This window comes from Hemiscyllium ocellatum, chromosome 13 (genome assembly GCF_020745735.1).
Source record: "Hemiscyllium ocellatum isolate sHemOce1 chromosome 13, sHemOce1.pat.X.cur, whole genome shotgun sequence".
Lineage (NCBI taxonomy): Eukaryota > Metazoa > Chordata > Chondrichthyes > Orectolobiformes > Hemiscylliidae > Hemiscyllium > Hemiscyllium ocellatum.
Window position 1 is genome coordinate 44,755,410 of NC_083413.1, and position 23,120 is coordinate 44,778,529.

The 23,120-nt window shown below is 39.9% G+C and overlaps 1 long non-coding RNA gene across 2 annotated transcripts in view; it reads left to right on the top strand.

Annotated features, from left to right (window-relative positions):
• The first annotated feature begins 491 nt into the window (after nt 1-491).
• The window catches only part of LOC132821881 (uncharacterized), a 44,472-nt gene continuing 21,843 nt past the window's right edge, over nt 492-23,120 (top strand). For both annotated transcript variants that reach the window (XR_009645364.1, XR_009645365.1), the window contains exons 1-2: nt 492-629; nt 10,080-10,146. This is a non-coding gene — a long non-coding RNA (uncharacterized LOC132821881). The remainder of the gene's footprint in view (nt 630-10,079; nt 10,147-23,120) is intronic.

The window sequence follows — 23,120 nt, forward strand, 5'->3', positions numbered from 1 at the left end:
AGAATCTTATGATTAGAAACAAAATTCAAAGTACAAGTTTATTCTTGCTGCTTCATGTAATTTATTAGTTCCTGGGGAAATCAAGTTCACAGATACCTGTTTCCAGAATGTGCCAGTGTTTTTGTGGTTGACAATTCCGTACAGTATTACTTAGTGAAATGTTCCATCTCACCTACAACATAGCCAACTCCCTCTGCACCCTGTTTGGGGCATTTTTAGTTACTCAGAGGAATACTTCATTTTTATCTGCAGTAAGTACCCATGGGAGTTATTTCATCAACAAAAACAGCTGTTTTCAGAAAGGAATTTTTTGCAATAACAAATTCCTAATAAGGTCACTCCTACTCACTCTTTGAAGTTGTGTAAATGAAGGGGATGTAACTGGAATTATCAGGGCATGTTTTTTTGTCACACAATGTACTGGCTTATTACACAGTATTATAAAAATATTATTTGTCTGTAAGCAAGTTCTCAATGCACCAATTGCAATTGTAAAGTTTACCCAAAAAGATATCTTAAGAGCATCGAAGCTTGTTAAAGAATTTTATTTTACAGTAACATGCCAGGATTAGGATAAACACATTTCTGGGCAGTGAACCATGTGAGTAGGCTGTGGTGGAATTTGTGTGGTAAGTAATAAGTACACATGTCTTTACATGTACTGTCTGCTCAGTTAAAAATGAAAGCAACTTTTTTTGAGTCAGTAGGTTGAAAATTATAAATTCGATCTTACAAAGCATGACATTGATCTTGTAACGGCTTATTCATGTGAATCAAGATGGCAAACACAGTTTGAATCAGAATACTATACTTCCAGAACAACTGTTCATAACCAAGATACTCCTTTAAATACTACCCTGTTAGTAAACATTTTTTTTTAAATTATGCCCTCCTCTCCATTCAATTCTTGTGATCTCTAGTAAACAGATAACAAAAAAAAACATTCTATTTAAATAGTTTCACGGTCGCTATGCATTGTTCTGTAGATGGGAAGAGTGTGGCAAATATTAATTGTTAATTTGTCCAGTAACGAAAGTTTCCTAATATATTTGTCAGACTATAAACCCCTCTAATCTCTTCCATTCCTAAACAGATTGTACTCAATCTGCTCCTTGGGGAAACTGCGGCATCAGCTGTGACATTGGTTTTAAATCCCAACTGATTTAAATCTCTATTGAAGTCAATTGACAGCGATACTGGGCAGTAAGTATATTTGACACTCCACCCAAACCAATTGGCTTTCTGTCTAGTGAATTACGTTAAATTGCTCCATTTAATATCAGTTCATAACTCTTCAAAGTGAAAGTTGTCAGGAGTCAAGTAGATATTATTTTACTTATGTCATCCCTTCAATTGCTTCGGTGTCTCAAATGCACAATGTGTGATGCTCACAGCACAAACCATGATCATTGACTTAATTCTATCTAATTTTGAGTTCATGAATATTATCCATGGCAGCAGTAGGAACCTGATAAATAATCTCAGCAACCTTAGCCAATACAGAAAGTATAATTAACAAAAAACTCCAGATCACTGAGTATAAGATTATAGCAAGGAGAGTAAGTAAAATGTGGTTTAATGGCGTAACGCATTTGTGTAGCAACATGTTCACCACTAGACCATGCATTCCTTCAATTTCTTTCTTGCATGCCTGTATCGATGTGAGTGAGACTTATGTTGAGCCATTGCCTTGAACTAATTGTTCACGTTGCAAACTGGAAAATTGCAAGTGTTGTTGGAATCTTAGTGTTGTGCAGCAATTAAAATTTGAAGGAGAACTAGTATTTGAAGGTTTCTCCCTGGTCAGCTGAGAGACTACTTAATGAGCATTTGATGAACAGTGTTTATAGCCATTGATTAAATAATTTTTTCCCACTATCCATGTATATTTGGAAGAATCCACAGGTTTGGATGGTGGAGAAGGATATTCATTGGTTTGCTCAAATTAAAAATAGTTATTTTTAGGGAAGGAGATTACAAAGAAAGAGTGTTTTCTGTGGAGAAACAACATTACCATAGAGAAGTAATCGGTGAAAATTGGAGAAGAAAAATCAATAAATCAATTTATAAATAAGTTAACATTAATATTCACTGAATTTTATTTTTCATGGGAAGTGGCCATAGCCAGCAAGTGATTGCTTGCCTGATCCTAATTACCTTTGAACTGCCAAGCCCTTTCAGAGTCAATTAGATTGCTATGGGTCTTGAGTCATGTGTAGACCAGACCAGCTCTGGATGGCAGATCTCCCTCCCTCAAAGATATTAATAAACCAGATTTTTAAAAAGTCAATTAATGAAAGCTTCATGTCAAAACCTCAAGGCTAACTTTTAATTCCAGGGCTTTAATTTTAACTAAATGAAGGGAAGTTCCATCAGCTACCATTTGAGCCCATATCCCAAAGCATTAATTTGGGTGTCTGGATTACTAGGCTAGTGATATTATCAGTACACCACATCTCCTTATCCTGTAAATTACTTATTCCCAAAACAGAACCTTGGATGTCTGCACTCACACATTTCAGTGCCTTGAATGTGACCTATTGAACAGGCAATACGGGAAAGATCATTCACACCTTTTCTTCACTCATCTCTGTTCCTCTGCTCCTACTGGCAAAATATGATACTCAGTGTAATATGCAACAATTGGCACTGGACCAGCAGACCTACTGAGCCCAGGTTAACTCTGTGGAAGTGAGTAGATTTTGAATAGGTTAAAGTCAGGCCCACCATTGTCTCAGAACCCTTTTACAATGCGTTCCACTAGTCCAAAAAGGCTGGTTAAATCACAGAACCCCAACTGAAGTGAGTACTGAATGACGGCAGCCTAATCTGATGTTATTCAAAGCATGCATTCCTCTTTCCCACGACATTGTGTTTAAATAGGGAAGCCTTGCAATAACTTTAACCTTTCCATCTCCACAGCACATGTATGTGGTTAGCACTGCTGCCTCACAATGCCAGAGACCTGGGTTCAATTCCTGCCTCAGGTGACTCTCTGTGTGGAGTTTGCACATTCTCTCTCTGCGTGGGTTTCCTCCCACAATCCAAAAATGTGCAGGTTAGCTAAATTGCCTGTAGTATTAGGTGAAGGGGTAAATGTAGGAGGGCAGGTTGGTGAGGACTTGTTAGGCTGAAGGGCCTGCTTCCACACTAAGTAATCTAAACAATCAGGGAAGCATTTTTTGAAGTAGTGCAGGTTCAATTGAGTTGTGGGAATGCTAGTTCTGATGAGAGTTTTGAATACGTAGATCCGTTTTTCGAATGCATGTACCTTAATAGCAGCATCAGGGAGTTGCAGTTACAATGTTTGGAAAGAATTGATAGAGGAAAGATAAAAAAGTCACACACTCAAAATAGCAGAAGGCCTAGTGGCTGAGAGATTTAGGTTTCCTTGGACATCCACCAGCATTCAAACAGATTGCTCTCCATTATGATGGCTTACAAGATTACACTGTGTTTAATAATTCTACCCTTATTAAGTGATCAGCATATTCATGCATCTTTCTCGACAAGACAAGTGCAAGATGATTATATTAGAGACTTTGACATATTAGAACTTCATAGACAGCTTATGAGATTTTGAGGGGAAGATAGGAGAAAGCTGTGTAACTTAGAAGCTGCTTTATTTATAATGCTTCCAATGACTAAAATGGCTGTGTTCAAATATTTAAATAAAAAGGATAAGCATGGTATCAAATGCAACAGGTTATTTCTGTTGCTTAGATTGTGAATGACATGACAGAACTTTATTTGAAAAATTTGTTTGGTTTGATGGTGAGGTGGGGCCTTTATCCACTATTTTGACCTCTCAATCCCAAGTCACATTCCTGGATCAAACTTATTACATACCTTCGATTGGCTTCCTGCACTAACACTCTATTTCAGTGGTGAAGCTATCTGGCAGTGATGCAGTGGAACCATTGCTACAGTATCCGGAAGGCTGTGCAGAAAAGGAATGAGTATTTAATTCTTAATCCAAATCCAGGGTCTACAAAAGATGTGTTTAGAATTTACATGGTAAGAGATGTTACTTCTAAGCCATCTCCCTCTGTCCAATAATTAAAGGGGCTCACTGCCAATGAACTACCACTACAGGCAGTCTGCAGATAGATTGATAATGAGGAAAATCAAGATTGCTAACTCAACTTTACTATTAACACTCATTTGGAGCAAGAAGTGCCTGTTTCAGATCTATTCAAATTCCGAAATAGGGCATAATGTTATTTATCTTGACTGTTTTAATACTAGAAACAAATTGATAACATAATTAACATCTTGGTTGATCAAACAAATTGTAATTTCTAACAGGGATGGAAAGATAATTGTTGGAAACTGTGTTGTAAACAGGGTTTGAACTACAAGGTCGGTTTGATGTGGGACTTTACATGATGTTCATACTATCTCACCATTGTGTAGACATGTGAGCAGTGCAGAGGCAAAGTAAAATGCCAGAAGCAAAATTAATAGGTAAAGCAGAACTTAATTCTGAAAGCTTGTGATCATGACATTTGTGTTGCTACGTTTCAGCTTACTTGTCAAGAGAAGCGAACAGTCCTCTTTTGACTATACCATTTAAAAATAACTAATTTTATTATAGTAAATAATTTATTACCAAGTTTATAAATCATGTTTTGCAATTACATGATATGGTGTAGAATAAGTGGTTCTTTATATTGCTTTGACGAGAACCATAGAGTAGAACAACACAATAATGGATTGTGCAATCATTTCACTTTGCAAAATTTATTTGAAGATGGCAATATACTTCAAGAGGATGTAGACAGGCTGGTGAAATGCATGGACACTTGGCAGATGAAATCTAATACAGATTAGTGTGAATTAATTCCTTTGATAGGAAGAAGAAGGAGAACCAATATAAAAAAATACAATTCAAGGAGGTGCAGAGACAGTATGTGCAAAACTCTTTAAAAATGGTTCTGCAGGTTGAGAAAGTGATTAATAAAAAAGATAATGATCCTAGAATTTGTGAACAAAGGCATAGACAACTAAAGCAAGGATGTCATAAAGCATTGGTTTTTTTCACATGTAGTTTTGTATCCAATTCTGGGCAATGCATATTAGGAAGAAATGGAAGTCATGAAAAGTTGCAGAAAAGATTTACAAGAATGGTTTCAGGAATGAGGGAGCTCAGTTATTTGGACCGATTGGAGATTTTGGTGCTGTTCTTAATAAGAACTTAACAGGACATTTGATAGAGGCATTCACAATCATAGGGGGTCTCAATTGCAGAAGGAATCATTCCCATTGGTGGAAGGGTCAAATGATTTCTGTTGAATAGCAAAGGAACTGAAGGTAAAATGAGGAAACACCATTTTACACGATGAATTTATTAGAGTCTGGAATTCATTTGCTAAGACTGTATTGGAGACAAATTTGTTGTAAACCTGCACAGGCAGATTAACTCTCAAAAGGTTTTAACTTCTGTTGTTTTCCCTCATCAGTCTGGGAAATTTTAATCTAAGAACTGTTTTCACCTTGAGATTTATTCCATCTTATGGGTTGATTATTCCATCTTCTAGTGTGAGGAAGGTGAATCTTCCAACCTTGACTTTATGCCCTCATTCATTCTCTCTTGTTAATCTGAGCGCAAGCTACCGTTTACATTCCTTCAAGGTGAACCACAGCATGTGTTGGCTCTGCCTCTCAGATCCTGGCAGACTGACCTTGCCTGAGACTTTTTAGGGTTATCTTAGGCTCAACCTCTCTCAAAGTCCATCTCCATGGTAGCATGGATCATATTGCACTTGTATCCAGGTAGAAATTAGCTATCCTATTCTAACCCTCTATCTTGGAAACTAATGGACAATTAAAAGCAGAACTGTTCCCAACCAAACATTCTGAACACTTTTCTGTGACTTTTGAAGATTCACTGTACACCCATTGTTAGCACTGAGCTGCTGTATTACCTCCAAGTGTATATATCTTGCATCTTTTTTCCTAGTAAAACAGTCTGGGTCCTATTAATTAATCTCTTACAACCAAACCACCCAGGTTTCATCATCCAATTGCTATCCTTGGGGTCTTTCTTTCACAGGTTAAAATGGTTAGTTAATGGTTCTCATCAGGAAGGATGAAACAAATATAAGAACTATCAAGAGAGATTAACACGGAAATTCCTTTCTTGCTGTACAATGTGCCTACCATAAGCTACAGGATATGAGAGTTGTGAATGGGAAGCTTAACACTCCTGATCAGATCATTAAATTCTTCTTGCATGAAAGCCATATCCTGGAAACAATGCTGGTAACATGCTATTCAGCCTCTTGTGCCTGTACTGTCATTTAATAAGATCATGGCTGATCTAATCATAACATCAAACCTGCAATTCCTCACACCTTAATAACATTTCACTCTTTACCCAAGAAGCTATCTACGTCTGCCTTCAAGATGTTCAGCTGCTTCAACACCCTTTCAGGAACAATCACAAAAGGCTCAAGAACCTCAGAAAAAAAAAATCACCTCAAATCTGTTTTAAAAGGCTACTCTGACTTTTAAACATCAAGCCCTAGTTCTAGAATCTCCCATAAAAGAAAACATCTTCTCCACGTCTACCCTGTCAAGATGTTTCAATAAAATCAACCCTTATTTTTATCAATGTCAATGCATACAAGCCTATCCTAACCAACATTCGCACATCAGACAGCACTCCTATTACATAAAAATAAAACAAAGAACTGTGGATGCTGGAATTCTGAAATAAAATCAAAGACTACTGGAGAAACTCAGCAGGTTTGGCAGCATCTGTGGAAAGAAAGCAGAGATAATGTTTCAAAGCCAGTGACCATGCTTAAGAACTGTCTTCGCGCCTCCCATTACATGTTCACCTCGTAAATGTGTTCTGAACTGCCTCCAACACATTTCCATCCTTTCTTAAACAAGGTGACCAATACTATGTACAGTACTCCAGATGTGGTCTTATCAAAAGTGTTGTATAACTGAAGCATAACGTTCCAACTTTTGTATTCTATTACCTGACTTTCAGATCCAAGTGGACAGAAAAATTAGACCACATTTTTGTACTTAAAAAGAATAACAGGGAAATAGTCTGCAGCTACAGGTAAACAATTGCCAATCATCAACACTACTGGTTAAGACTCTAATCACATTATAAATTTTACCTCTACACACAGAGACAGGGGTAAAAAGTGTTAAGGCCAGAGAGAAAGACTAAGAAAGCAGGTCAGTGGTCCCTGTAGACAGAGATTACTGAGATGATCCTTTCACCAATCTGAACATAGCTTCTTAGTCTTCCATCAACATCTTTTCACTTGTTTGCAGGAGGTACAGAGTGACTGGATCATATTTGTTCAGGTCAGTGACTTAACAATTAAAAGTCACAGCTTACAGCAACTGAAAGGGCAAATAAACTGGCTATCTTCAGGGTTGAGATGCATTTTATCACAGAGAACAAAGACAAAGACAGCTCCTGCTACTGTGGAAATTTGATTTCTTCTCCCAAACAGTCACTCCTCAAGCTGTTCAGCTATCTGGGAGCCAAACACATACTTGTGGTAGGCAGGAGGCCTTGTTATTGATAACTGGTCACTAGTTCTCAGTCTAATCAGTCATGTAAGTTCCACTAGTACACAACCCTTGGCTTCAGATTGTCAGCAAATTAGGCTTTCGTTACTGCTTGACCAAGCAGCTATGTTGATAGTACTCACAATGAGTATTAGGTTTCTAGATTTTAAAAAGTCATCAATTCTTCATCAATCCTTATTTTTTTTTAAACAGTTCTTTTCCCATTTCAATTCACAATCAAAAATACAGAAAAGTAAAAAGGTACGGTTTTTAAATTTCACAAAACCATATTGATGCTGCCTGCTTACCTGGAACTTATCTCAAGTGTCCAGCTAAGCTTCTTTACTAATAGTTTCTAACAATGTCCATAGGAAAGATGGTCAGCTAACTGGCCGAGGATTTCCTGCTTTCTGTTTCCTTACGTCTTTGAATAAGGATTAACTTTTATTACCTTACAATCTAATGGAATGTTCCCAAACAAAGGAATTTTAGGAAAATTAAAACCAATTAAAATCAACTATCTTACTAGCCAATTCTTTTAAGGCCCGAGAATGAAATCCATCAGGACTTAGGCATTTGTCATCCTGTAATTTACTCAGTTCCATTTCTCTGGTGATTGTAATTTTCTGTATTTCCTCCTTCCTTTCCATTCCTGGTTTATTGTTGCTTCTGCGGTTACATATATTCTCTACAGCAAAAACTGATTGAAAAGAGGGGAGGGGGAGTAATATTGGCACTGTACTAGTAATCTGAGAGACTGAGATAATGTTCTGAGGAAACAGGCTCAAATCCCACAATGGTAGTTGGTGGAATCTGGATTCAATAAAAATCTGGAATTAAAGATCTATTGTTGACCGTGACACCATTGTCGATTATTGTAAAAATAAACCTATGTCATTCACTATTGTTCTTTGGGGAAGGAAATTGCCATACTGACCTGGTCTAACCTACATCTGACTCCAGACCCTCTGAAGTGGCTTAGCATGCCACTCAGTTGTGTCAACTGCAACAAAGTCTCCAAAAAGGAATCAAACCATATAGACCACCTGACATTGAGTAAGTCACCAGAAACAACAGCAATATCAACTTTACTGCTTTCCTAATCTCCCCTCCCCCCATCTCATCCTAGATCCAATCCTCCAGCTCCCCACTGCCCTCTCGAACTGTCCCCTCCAACCTATCACCACCATCCCCCCACCTGCATCTACCTATCACCTTCCCAGCTACCCTCCCCTCACCCCACCTCCTATTTATTTTTCAGCCCCCTTAATCCTCCTCCTCCTCCTCCTCTCGCCCTCCACTTCTTCCCCCCCAACTTCCTGATGAAGGACTTATGCCCAAAATGTCAATTCTCCCACTCCTTGGATGCTGCCCAAACTGCTGTGCTTTTCCAGCACCACACTTTTTGATTCGAGCAAACAGAACAGACCTGTCAACCACGTAAAATCCTCCTAACATCTGAGGACTAGTGTCAAAATTGAGAGAGCTGTTTCACAGCCTAGTCAAGCAACAACCTGACACAGTCACATTTGCAGAATCATACCTTACACACAATGCCCCAATTATGTCGAAGAAGCATTGAGAGTAGCAAGGGTACTCTGTTTAGGGACTTCAAAATACACCACCAAACGTGGTTCAATAGTAACACGACTGACCGCCCTGTTCTAGTTCTAAAGGATATTGCTTCTCGACCTAGTCTGTGGCAGGTGGTGAGGAAACTAATAAGAAGAAAAACTAAGCTCGACCTCATCATTCCAAATCTGCCTGCTGCAGATGCATTTTTCCATGACCATATTGGTAAAGAGTGATCACTGCATTGTTCTTGCAGAGATAAAGTCCCATTGTCACATTAAGAATACCTTCCAATGTGTTGAGTGGCACTATCATCATGCTAAAACAGAATTTCACAGATTTAGTATCTCAAGACTAGCCCCTCCAGATCATCCATTCACATTGATAATGAATTTAAAGTCTCTGGTCTGAATGACTAGCCTGGATTAGCCAACAGCAATGGGAGCTACTGCAGGACAGCCAGCTGCTCACTCTTTACTATCAGGGCATATACATAAATTAGACTAAGGGGAGTATTTCTATACATAATGTTTGCTATGAGGAGGTGTCGCAAATGTATGTAAATATAGTCACGTACAAGTAACAAGTGCCTTGGGTTTGTTTACAGGATAGAGTAAGACTCCAGTGCATGTTTTGTTTCTTCATATGCTACTGTACAGAACCAAACTGTGTTCGTGTTTATGTGAGTATGTAAAGATATCTGTTTTTATGAATAAAATATATTTTTGAAATTAAAAAAGCATTAGTATACCATCTACAAGATGCCTTGCAGAAATTCACTAAAGCTTCTTAGACAGCCCTTCCCAAGCTTATATCCACTTCCATTTCAAAAATCAAAAACAGCAGATACATGGAAATGCCACCACCTTCAAATTCGCTCTAAGTCTCTCACAGTCCTGACTTGGATATATGTTGCTGTTCCTTCAGTGCTGCTGCATCATAATCCTGAAATTCTATCATTGCAGGTCAACCTACAACACATGGATTGCAGTGGTTCAAGAAGACAGCTCACCACTATCTTCTCAAGGACATGTAAGGATGGACAATAATTTTTGGTCAGACTTATAGCATTACTTTTCTTTTAAAAATCTTCAATTCATGTGCTAGTTTCTTATTTTTCTTTATTAGCTCTCCAGTTTCACTAAGACCATTCTAAAAACCAATTCTGTTATCAGGGAAGTCAGTCATTTAAAACCAGAAATTAGCAAGATTATACAGCCTACTCACTTTAAATGACACACAAAGGAACATGTCAACCCTTATATAAATGTTACAAAAGGTAATATCTAGACTACAGATCCTAAATTTAGTGACTCAGAATCATTGGTCAATGATGTTCTCTTGCCTTCATCCTTTGTAAGTAGTTGCTGCTAAATATCAGCTGGAAATTGTCAGAAAATGGCAGAGTTACTAAGCAATAGTAGTCCCTTGTGAGTCCTCAACTCAAACACACTGAGGCATCAAATTTTCCAAAGCACTGGTTCATCTGAGACAAAAGCAAATAATGAGACCAAAATCTTGGTCACACCATGTATCAACAAATTGGAAAAAACAAGTTATATTAGAGGGGAGAAAAATTTTCAAGCTGCTGACACAAAGAAGCAATTCTGAAAAGGTTAACCTGGTGAACAATATACTGTATAGATACAACTATGTTCATCAGATGACAATTCCCAAAAGAAAGGGGAGTGGGGCGCAGAATACATCTCACAATTTTTATGCATACTATTTTACTCCCAGCTATCAGGTTATTTCACAAATGGTAACCTGAAATCGTGTGGTGCTAACTTGGCATTGAAGACAAAATGAAAAGGCACTTATTACGGCGTTACAATTCCTGATTGTGCATTCAGCCATATTATTTCAGCGTAACTTTAACATTTAGAAGGAGAACAATAGGAGTCTGTAACGGGCATACGTCATATTCAGGGTTAATACTCGTTTGACTTCGGGTATTCAAGTGGCCGCCTTCCTCCCTTGCAGCATTGGTGATTGTCTTGCTTTGCTTGACGTTAAGGAAGGTTAAATTACTGCTGTGGTTTTCTATAATGGTGTTTACTGTCTGGCTGCAATATGTACAGATACACAAGAGACATCAGGGTGTAACAACCGGAATGTTTTACATTATTGATCACAGTGCATGCGATTGCTAAAGAGATTAAGTTTATTAGAGTATGCTGCTGCAGTTTATATAAGTGGAAATCGTTTTAACCTTACAACTTTATAAACGCTTTTAAAATCTATCATTATAAAAACAACGTAATGTATGAAACTCTGGCATTATATTTCAACTATAACATGCTAAGAAATGTCTAGCTTTGGAAACATGAAAGTGTCTCATTTAATAATTTGCTGCGGATCTAACAATAGTAAATTGCTTGGTAAACATAAGCCAGGAGAAACAGTTAACAAGCATATGATTTACTCTGCAATTTACCTAGATTTTCATTATTAACAGCAATTATCTAAAAACATTCGCGATTAATTCTGGGGTTTTTTTTGGAGACCCGGATAAACTTTTTTAATCATAATTCTGATCTCTGCAGATTTGTCTTTACAAACAAAAGGTTGCATCAGTGTATGACAAAAATGCAATCTTATGCCGAGACCTTCTAGAATGTTCTATCAAACTGCCAACTCACACAGGCAGGAAATAAATAGCCAATAACCGTTGGCGTCTGGCTGCTTTTAGCACGGAGAAAGGCTTCTCCAAAATATTTGCATAACCAGCTCTTCAAAGCAGCTTGGGTTATACCACTAGGAAGGGGAGCAGAAGGGAAAGAGAAGGATTATCGGGTTAATCATTAGTCGCTTAAAAAATCATCAGACCTTACACTTGGAACTTTTCATGGTTAGAAATAACAAGATTGCGGATAAAAGAAGCTTTAATGTGAGAAAGCAGGGCTTTTTTTCCCTCTCTCTCGATGTTAACTTCCACAATTTATTGCTAACTACAACAATCACAACATCTGCAGCTGGTGACATTGTTCAAGAGGTTCTCCTTGTTTTAGACGTGAACAAAAAGCCGACCCACCCCGTCCCCCTCTAATCGCCTGCAGCGCAGCTGCTGCAAACAGAGAAACCACCCATGAAGATAATCCGCATTATGGAAAGCACCAGCAGAAGCCATTTTAGGCTATACTGCACGTCGAAACCTACAGCTTTACCTTTAATCATTGTAATGAAATTAGATAGTTTTGGCTGATAGTCGGTATTTTGGCAATAACAGGGTGAGGTATCGAAGGCTACAGAGCACCCTGAGTAAAGTGAGATTTTATCAAGAGTTTTTTATGAAAATAAGAACGCAGTTATCTTGCCTGGAAAGAGCTGTTTTAAAGCGATTTATAACTCAGATAAAATTGGTTAAAACGCGCCTCCTGGTTGGTTAAATCAGTTGCAGTATTTTCCACTCCATCCATTCTGTTGTCACTACCAATTACAGACGCATTTAGTCCAGAACCGCGAGAAACAGCACGGGCAATAACTCATTCTTCACCCGCCACTGTCCACCTCACCCAGTCTGATCTATCTGCCAAACTACTGTACAACCCTCTCATCAACAACAACGAAAAAAAAATGCAAACACACGCTAAGTGGAAACTTTTAACATCTAGGAAACCCAGTGAACTTTAGCCACGCAAATCTCGGGGAGAGGAATCTCTCGCGGACCATAACCGCACAGAAAGCACCCCCCCCCCCCGCAAGTATTGGGAAAGAGAGCTGCACTTCTCCCAAGTCGAGATTTATCCACCAATTCCACAGTCAAGCAATCCATCTCGGTGTCTGGCAATAATTAATTTGTTGAGAGTGTGTTGCTGGAAAAGCACAGCAGGTCAGGCAGCAGCCGAGGAGCAGGAGTATCGACGTCTCGGGCAGAAGCCCTGCCCTGCTGTGCTTTTCCAGCATCTGCGGTCCTCATAATTAATTTGTTCACGAGAGGCAGTTGAGCGCTGCTCAGGGAAGGGCTAATACTCGCTCTCAAACTGACACTTTACAGTCGGTATCACGCCCCTTCGCTTTGTTAAAAGTGTGAGGACTTGAGAAAGGAGAGTCCCAGTTGCTCTTTTTTTTGGTTCGGGGATGTCTCCGAAGCAGCCAGGGGGTTTCTATATGTGTCTATTATAATAATAAAGAAAAGTATCCCTGATGTATCTAAAAGAGGTCAGCAGTGTGGGTGCAACAGGAGCTGGCGGGGCCCCTTGTTGAGCAGATTTCACTTCAACCATTCGCCCTTCACCAGCAGCAGCCCGCTCCGCTGGAAGATGTTGACTGGCGCAGAAAGGAGTCCTTTTTCTTAAAAAAAAGCTGCGAAATCAGTAGGTGGGCTGCCATGGGAACGGGCAGCAGGTTTGATGTCACGGATAGTTTCCATAGCAATGAGCCTGGATTTCATGTCACAACATGAGGTCAATGTTTCCATGGAGATGTGCTGGCTGTGCACTGATCCCACTCTTTGTGCATTGTGTGTGCGTGTTTTGCGCAGGGGAGGAGGCTGCATAATTAATATTTATTCTGTCAAACCAGATGCCCCTCTTTGTGTGTGTGTGTCTGAAAAACATCAGCTTCTTCATGGAAGGAGAAGTTAAAAACTGCGTCAATCTTTTCCCCTTTATGGGTGCACAACAGTCATATTTCAGTGCAGAAATATGGGCTTCGCTCAAGGAGTAAGGGATTCGCCAAAACACACTCATAACTGGAACACACATGATGTCTGATTCCACACCCATGCACAAAAATAAACCGGCTAAACATTTCCTTTAGCACAGTGGTGACCGTCCTTGTGTCTGTTTACACTTACAGATAAAATAGTTGACAATGAAAGCGCTTCAGTATTGGGGCTTCATTAGGGATATATCTGTACACAGAATTCATTAGATTCTGGACAGCATGACCTATTGGACACATCTCTTGCCTTCCCTTTCTTTGATTCTGGATTTAATTTGTGAAATGTTGGTGATTTAACCTCGTTGAAAACACGACGAAAGCATTTTTTAAAAAACCTGTGGTTCTTTGTTTCGTGAATCGACTTTCAGTTTAAAAATTGTCTGTATTTGCTGCCACCTGGTGTCTTAGATACTTCCATGCATTAAATTCCAGACTTCATGACTTAATGAATTTTGAATATGCCGGTTTCCTGGCTTTCTACAAAGCCTCTCAATGAAGAAATAATTTATTAAAGGAATTTAAAAAGCCCAACTAGTTACTCTTGAAGTACGGTCACCTTTTTCCAGCAGCAAACGCAGACACTTGCACACAACAAAATAAGCCGATTCATCAATTTTTTTTGTAATCTGATCATGGCACATGGGTGACACTCTCTAGGCCAGAAACTATTCCCATAATCTTTCTTGAGAAGTTGCGGTGAGTCATCCCCTTGAACTGTAGCTATTGGTGCTGCCTTTCTGTTAGCGAGGGAGTTTCAGAACTCTGTTCCACTGAAGGAAGGAAGATATATTTCCAAATTAGGATGAAACATTAGGTTCAGAGGAAAACTTGTAAGGGGTGGTGTTCCCATGCATTTGCTGTCCTTGACTTTCTAAGGAGTTGGGGTCCCACTTTTGAAAGCTTCAGGATAATAGATGGTTCTGACAAAAGTTAATTGATTTGAAGTGCAAATTCTGGCCGAGGATATAGAGCATTTTCTGTTTTGATTTCCAGTTTCCAACATCCTCTGTGCAGTGAAAACACATGAGTCAAAATTGGATAACCCAATTCTCCAGTTATGTTGATGTTGTCAGCTTTTCCATGAACAGAACAGGAAATCCAATGTAAGGATGTTTGTCAAAAATTGAAGTTCTAGACTTGTGTATAATGTAGCCATAACCCAGAGGATTATAGGGCTGCTTTCTCATTAGAGAGAGATGACTGCTGGTGAGTTTAACCTGAGGGTCATCACACCTCAAGACGAGAGATGAGGTTGAGAAGGCAGGACCTTCATGGTCACCTCAATCTGTTCTAAAGGGCATGTTCATGATGATCAAAGCAACAAGAATGCACTAAGCGCCAATTGCATCTGCCACACTAAGTTCAAATGGGCTCCAACTGCATAAAATGGTTACAGCAAGGAGGACTGGGTGACAAGGCTTTTTTGTGGGAGACTGGCATGGAAATTCTACTGGAGACCACCATGGAAACCTACACTAATGTGCATTACAAGGTATGGCTCCACAACAGAACTGACAGCCAAGGCAACCACAGATGCAGTATGTTCTTCAACCTATAGCAGGCTGCTGATCTGAAGAATCTGACGAATGTCCTCCTGCTTGTTTCTCTAGCTGAATTAGCAAGGGTTATTGAAATGATAAACATGGAAAAGATGTTTGATTGCATTAATGACATAGCAGACTGTATCACACTCATCTGAAGACAGCATGCTCAGCAGAAAAAGGCTAGTGAGTTGTCCCATAGCTAACTCCCAACATGTTTCAAAGCTTTTTACTGAACAGTATCAGGCCATTAGGAGAAAATGAGTACTGCAGATGCTGGAGATCAGTTAAGATTAGAATGGTGCTGGAAAAGTACAGCAGGCCAGGCAGCATCCGAGGAGCAGGAAAATCAATGTTTCGGGCAAATTCCTGATGACGTCGATTTTCCTGCTCCTCGGATGCTGTTTGACCTTTTCCAGCACCACTCTAATCTTAAGTCTCAGGTCGTTGTATTAAACTTGAAAAATAAAGACTTTTTTCACATTTTTACTGTGCTTTCACTTTTATTGAAATTAGTACAAGATAAAGTTGCCATATGGCTGCTCATTTTAGAGAGATACATGATCGGTGGTGGTTTAACCTGAGGGTCACCATGCCTTATGTGAGAGGAGAGGTTGAGAAAGATAATCCTTCATGGTAACCTCAGCTAGTGTGGAAATTGGCCTAATGCTTTTGGTGTCATGCTGCATTGCAAACTAGGCACCCAACCAATGACATAATGCATGTTTGTAGGCAAAATCATGTTACTTACAGGCTTCCCAGCTATCTGAAAGCTCCGCTTAACCTGAATTTGTGAGTGGACCCAGTGTGATTTGTAGTATCACAATTTTATTGTATTAGGTTTCTGTGCAGTTGAATGTAACTTTTACAAAGAGCCACTTTATGCTAGAAGTGAATGTTTAAGATAACAAATGGGTTGCTGATCCAACAGGTTGCTTTGTCCTGAGTAGTGTTAAATGTTTTAAGTGTTGCTGAAGCTGCTCTCATTGAGGAAATGGTGAGATTCCAATAGACTTCTTCTTATGCCTTGTCGGTGGAAAACAGAATTTGGGGATTTCAAGAGATGAGTCACTTGCTGCAGATTACTCAGCCTTTGGCTTGCTCATACAGCCACAGTGTTCATGTAACTGCTGAAGTTGACCTTCTGGTCAATGAAAACCTCTCCAGGATATTGATGGTGGGAGATTCAACAACGATAAATTCTACTGAATGTTGAGAGGTGGTAATGCTATATTTTAGTCAACATTGTCATTGCTTGGAATGCTTCATTCTCTGATGGAAAATGAAATGGTGGATGGAATACAATTTGACATTACTGTCACTTTCATCATCCTAGGGGTTAGCATTGATTAGAAACAGAACCATTTGAGCCATATAAATACTACGATGACAAGAACAGGCCAGAAGCTGGAAATTCTGTGGTGGTATCTGTTACAATAAAATGATTCCAAGTGTGTGTGTATTTTTTAAAGTTAACTGCAACTGAGACAAAATCATTATAGGTATGAATTCACTGGTTGGCTGACAAAAATTCTGTGTGGGACTAATAGGATTTAACATCCAAAGTTTTCAAAGAAATTTCCATCAGATCAGACTGTGATCGCTTGTGAACTACCCCTTTGGTTTGGAAGAAGTGGGAGGATGGAAGGAGAAGTTGTTGAGGGTGAGGATCAGTTTAGCCGGGCAGTGAGGATGTCGGTAGAAGGGAACTAGGTAAGATGGCATGAGAGGAAGAAATGGAGGGCTTGAGGACCTTCGTTGTGGCAGATTGATGTGTACAGGGACTGGATGTCCATGGTGAAGATGAGGTGTTGGAAGTTCAGGGACACGAAAATCTTGGATGAGGTGAAGGGCATGGGTGGAGTCATGAACATAAATGTGGAGTTCCAGGACCAAGGGGGACAGGACAATGTCGAGGTAGGAAGAAATGGGTTCAGTGGGACATGCGTGGGCTGAGACATTGGGTTGACAAGGGCAATCAGGTTTGTGAATCCTTGGTAGGAGGTAGAATCGGGCAGGGCAAGGTTCACAGAAAATGAGGTTGGGGGCTGTGGATGTGAGTTTCCCAGAGGTGATGAGGTTGTGGATGGTCTGGGAAATGATGGTTTGGTGATGGGAGGTGAAATTGTGTTCAAGGGGGCCGTAGGAGGAGGTGTCTGCAAGTTGGCACCTCCACCAGTATGTCCTTTACGCTGAGATGTGGCTACTGTTTTCAAAGTCTGTTCCTGAGGTCTGTATCCTCCAAAAACAATGGTGAGGGAATTGATCAAATTCTTCATTCAGTATGCTTTGCCCTTGAAGATCCAGTAGGGCCAGGGCTCAATTCATGTCCAAAATATCCCAGGAAGTTATGGATAACCAAAGTCTTCAGTGTATCACCAATTGTTACAGAGGCTGTTTGAATGTTACTGTTAGTGAATGTAATAAGGTCAGCCAGGTGGACCTCATAGTATATGAATTCCCTGATTGGGGCTGTTGATCTGATCCAATTGGGATCCCTGGCTGACAGATAAGTACAGGAGTGTCAGAGGTTCTGTTCACTCTGAGAGCTGGCCCTGAGGAAGCTGGATCAGTGTCAAGGACCCTCCATGTGAAAATAAAAGGGGAACTTGGTAATGGGATACTGGCCTCTGTCGAATTATTTCAGTGGCAACAAGAGTGGGACTAATGATGTCACTGTGCAAAGTGGCTACTCGCTGAAGCCCAACTGGACTTCAAACAGGCACTAGAGTTGGCTTTAACATCAGAAAATCCAGCATATGGGTTACAGGGTATTCTGATGGATGTGGACATCCTCGCCAGCCCGACTGAACTTGGGAAACATGAATGAAGGCAATTGCATTGCCTCACTCAGGACATATCCTGGTCACAGGGACTCTAGGTCAGACCACAGCAAAACCCCGAAACAAAGCCAAGCCTCGGCCAAATCATAAAACCTTTCTTCAGGTTCCGGATGGCAAGCTATTGTAGTTGCTGCTGGTATGCAGATTTCAGACATCAAAAGAGTCAAAATTGTGTAAGAGAACTCATAGGCTGATATCCAGGAGAATGCATATCCTGGAAAGTTCTACCTACGTCTAGTTTGGAACAGACAAATTGCTCAGCAACATCCAATTCAGAACTAATCAAAATAAAAGTGTGGCTAAATGGTCATCTAGTTCGAATGGAAGTTGATACTGCGTGGCCGTTTCAGTGATTGCAAAACCAATCTTTAACAAACTTCACTCTGGACTCCAACCCTTAGGTTTGCGCAAAACCTCAGCTAGACTGAGAACTTATACTGGGGGATCTTTACAGATTAAGAGTATACCTCCAGTTCTGGTCTCTTATGAGAAGCAGCTGATTCAGTAACCACTGATTGTAGTAAAAGGCTCGGGCCCATGCTTGATGGGGCGTAATTGCTTGAGAACAACCTAGATTGGCTCAACGTTTTTTTGATTAGGTAATTGCTGCTCTAATTAAATATCTGGAGATTTTTCAGGACGGTCAAGAGACTGAATGGTGCTAAGGCCACTTTACATGTTGAGCAAGGAGCAATTCCATGCTTCTGCAAGGCCTGCCTAGTGCCATTTTGCCAGGCAAAAGTAAACACAGAAACCGGAAGGCTGAAAAATGAAGAGATCATCAAACCAGTCCAGTTTGCAGAATGGGCAGCACCAGTTATATTGTTTGTGAAACCCAACAGGTCTACTCCCTTTTGTGGGGATTTTAAACGAGTGGTAAACCGCTTTTAGCAGCTGGATAAATACCCAATCCCTCACATCGGAGATTTATATGCAAAGCTGATAAGAGAGTTGTCTTTCATGAAATTGAACATGACCCATGCATACTTACAGTTGTGGCTAAATGAAGATTCCCAGAAGGATGCGACAATTAATACCCATAAGAGTTTGTACCAATATATGAGTCTGCCATTTGGGCTTTCGTTAGCCTGTGTAATATTTCAGCAGACAGTGGAAAAACAATTACTAGATCTCTACACAAGGTCACTATTTATCTATATGATTGCTAATAACTGGGAAGGTCAATAAGGAGCTCTTAGAGAATTTGGACATAGTCCCTATATGTTTCTCCCAAGTGGCCTTATGCCTTAAAAGGGAAAAAAATGTGTGTTCCAAGCACCCCAAATGACCTACCTGGTCTATAGAGTTGACAAGGCAGGTTACATCCATTGGAAGATAAAGTGAGTGCAATCAAAGGTACCCCAGCTCCCACCTTTTTACCAGAAAATAGGTCTTTCCTTGGACTGGCAAACTATTATGGAAAGTTCATACATAACCTGGCATTTTTGCATCAACTCTTAAAAAAATGGGTCAGCATTGGAAATAGTCACATAGTCAAGCCATAGCTTTCAGGGAAGTGAAAAAGTTATCATCCGTTAAGAATAAAGAACCAATCTCTGTCCTTGGAATCAGTGGGAGAGGGAGGTAGTGATTGTAATGAGGTCAGCCAGGTGGACCTCATAGAATATGATTCCTTGATTAGGGCTATTAATCTGGTCTGATCAGGGAGCCCTGGCTGTCAGATGAAAACAGCAGTGTCAGAGGTTGTTTTCACTCTGAGAGCTGGCTCTGAGGAAGCTGGATCAGTGTCAAAGACTCCACGTGTAAATAAAGGGTGACTTGGTGATAGGATAGTAGCTTCTGTGGAAATATTTCACCTTTCAAGGATAACTTATGCTGGGAATGGTAATTCATCTCTATGGTTTTGCATGAAAATGCAACAAAGTAATGGGGAAAAGATGATTTGTTGCTCAAAATTTGATGACCATTGATTTGATAGTACATAATATATGTTTTGCTGGATGGTTTGAGCATGGATAATGGGGTGATGATTGATATGGCTCACTTCCAAACTTACATACATGTCTTGAACAGTGAACTGTGGTCAGTTGTCAGGATTTATCTGATTGAGAACACCAAATAAATTGAAAATAGCACACATCGTATCAGTTGCAGTCATGCTTGTTGTGTTTATAAGTCGTTTAACAATGAGAAATTTAGAGAAGTAATCTATCACCAAGATGTAGTCTGCCCTGTATACTGTGAATTGTTCTGTCACTCCTTTAGTCTAAGAAATGGATGGAACATTGTGTCGATGTAGAGACATGCATCTATGAGGTGTTGAAAATCCTGATTCATTCCTCACCATTACACAGATTTTCTTTCTAGCTTTCTTGTGCATTCAATACTGTATGTCCTTGGTGTGACATGGATATGGTACTTTGGTATAATACTTCTGGTATTAGAACTTGTTTGTCTTTGAAAATATGATATACCAAGGTGATCACTGCATGACCAAAATGAAAAAACGTTTTCAGGTACTTTAATCCTATCAGGGTAGGTAAAAACGAGGACTGCAGATGCTGGAAACCCAAGTCTGGAGTAGAGTGGTGCTGGAAAAGCACAGCAGGTCAGGCAGCATAGAGCAGGAAAATCGACGTTTCGGACAAAAGCCCTTTCATCCTATCAGGCCATTCCTGGATAATGCACTTTTGTTGAAATTGCTCATATTTGAAAGTTGCCAGTTGCAAATATTCACATTGACTCTGATCAACGTGATGCAGATCAACCTTGCACACAACTTCAACTTCATCATCTGGACCATCAACATTTAGATCAAGATTAATATCTTTGTCTCTGTGTGGGTTAGATAATCTGCTCAGCATTTGAAATGCAATCATCCTGGACAGTTTTTCCATAGCGAGGATGGTTTAAATCTCATGAATTGTAACTTATACCAAAATCTATGCTTACTGGTATTCCTTACTGGCATCTAACAGGCAGAAGATTTGAGAAGCCAAGATGAACTTACCTGTTCACAGTGTATTGTGATTCCATTATTGTATAGAATTGGTGATCAGTTATATACTGTGTCATGGTCTCTCATATACTGTACCATGGACCACCACTTGAACATGTATACATGTTTCGAGATATATATAATGGTAATATGTTAGCGCAAGCTCCTGTTTGAATTTTAGTTTTTAGTGTGCATTGTCCTGCCATGAATGAGAAATGATTTTACTGAAATGTGGACAATTCTTAAAGGGTTTGATAGAGTAAATGCTTTCCCTGGCTGAAGAGTTGGTACTGGAGGTCATCATGTCATGATATGGGTCAAGTATTTAGGACTGAAATCAGCAGAAATCTCTTCACTCAGAGAGCTGTGAATCTTTAGAACTATGTATCCTGCATGACTGTGGATGTATATTAGATGCTTAGATCAGAGTCATTGAGGTAATCAAGGAATCTGATGATTGGGTGACAAAGTAGAAATTATGTAAAAAAATCAGTCATAATCTTATTGAAATGGAGATCAGACTTGAGGAGCTGTATAGTCTATTCTTGCTCTTATTTCTTATGCCTTTTATGCTCAGAGGAACAAATTCACTGCCAAAAATCACAAGAAAAGTTTCAGTACCACTCCTTTCATTTCAAACACACTCAGCCTCCATTTACTATCTTCACAGTAGATATTAAAAGCTTCCTGTTCCCGTAATAGTAACTGCAAAACAAATAAATTCTTTGATAACTATTTTCTCATTTCACACTCCAGCTACACGTTTTCCATTAAACACCACCTCATGCATTTGCAAACTACTGTTCTCACTCTCAGTATATACACCATGGAGGAGGCCCATGTTCCTTCTCAATAGTCACTCAGCAACACTGGTAGATTATACAGCCTTGAATGAGGCAATACCAAAGAAGCACCCAATTGTTGCTAACCCCACCAGGATTATTTAATGCCCTAATTCCAGAACATTGGATATTTGCCATCCTGGAGATCACTAATGGATTCTGGGCCATATCTTTGGACCCAGAGTCTCTGGATTGTTTGACTTTTGCGGTAGGGCAGCATGGGTATAGGTGGACCCTTGTGCCTCAAGGATTCCACAATATTTTTATTGGGCTATTGAGAGAATACTGGAGTGAATACTGACAGGAGGAGGGGAACATCTGATACAGTTTGTTGAAACAGTTTACTTCTGGCCTCTGCAGTGGTGAAGATACATGCTTGGGTCTTAATAACCTTTTGAAAGGTTCATTCCAGACTAGATTTAAGACCATCTTAAAAATGGACCATGTCGGGGAACTCCAGGTCTTCCACTTTGGGTTTGAGATCTCTCAGTGACTAATGGAGATGCCTGAGATCCAGAAATGAGTGTTTTGGAAAATACCTAGACCCATCAATGTGAAGAGACATTTAAGTATTATAGCAACTTTATTGATGGATACACAGAAGTGGTAACTCCCTGCAGTCCCTTGTAAAATCATGGGCGGAGCAGGTGTTTACCCCAGAGATGAAGCGATACACTGGAGTGAGGATCAGGAAATGGCCTATACCAAAGCAACTACAATAGGGCTCTTACATCCTGGGAAGACCTGTTACCTGTATATTCACAAGGTATCAAGTCACCATTCTCTAGCCAGATCTTAGGGCTGCTCTCCCAGTAGGGAGAGAGAATTGGTGGTGATTTAACCTGACAGCCACCATATCTCAGGTGAGGGGGGAAATTGAGAAAGGGAGCCCCTCATCGTTACCTCAGCCCGTACTGGGAATGATCCCACACCGCTGGGATCATAGTGCTTCGCAAACAAACCATCCAACCATCTGAGCTAAACCAACCTCTACACATTCACAGTAGGGTAATATTGGCTGGATGCTGCCAATGGAATACTCAACCACACAATTACCCACTATCGCAGGCATGGCATGCCGCGTAGCAGCCTTTGATTGTGCTCACGGATACTGAAGGCTTGTGAGCAATTTCCAATGGTTGGCAACGAAGTGTTA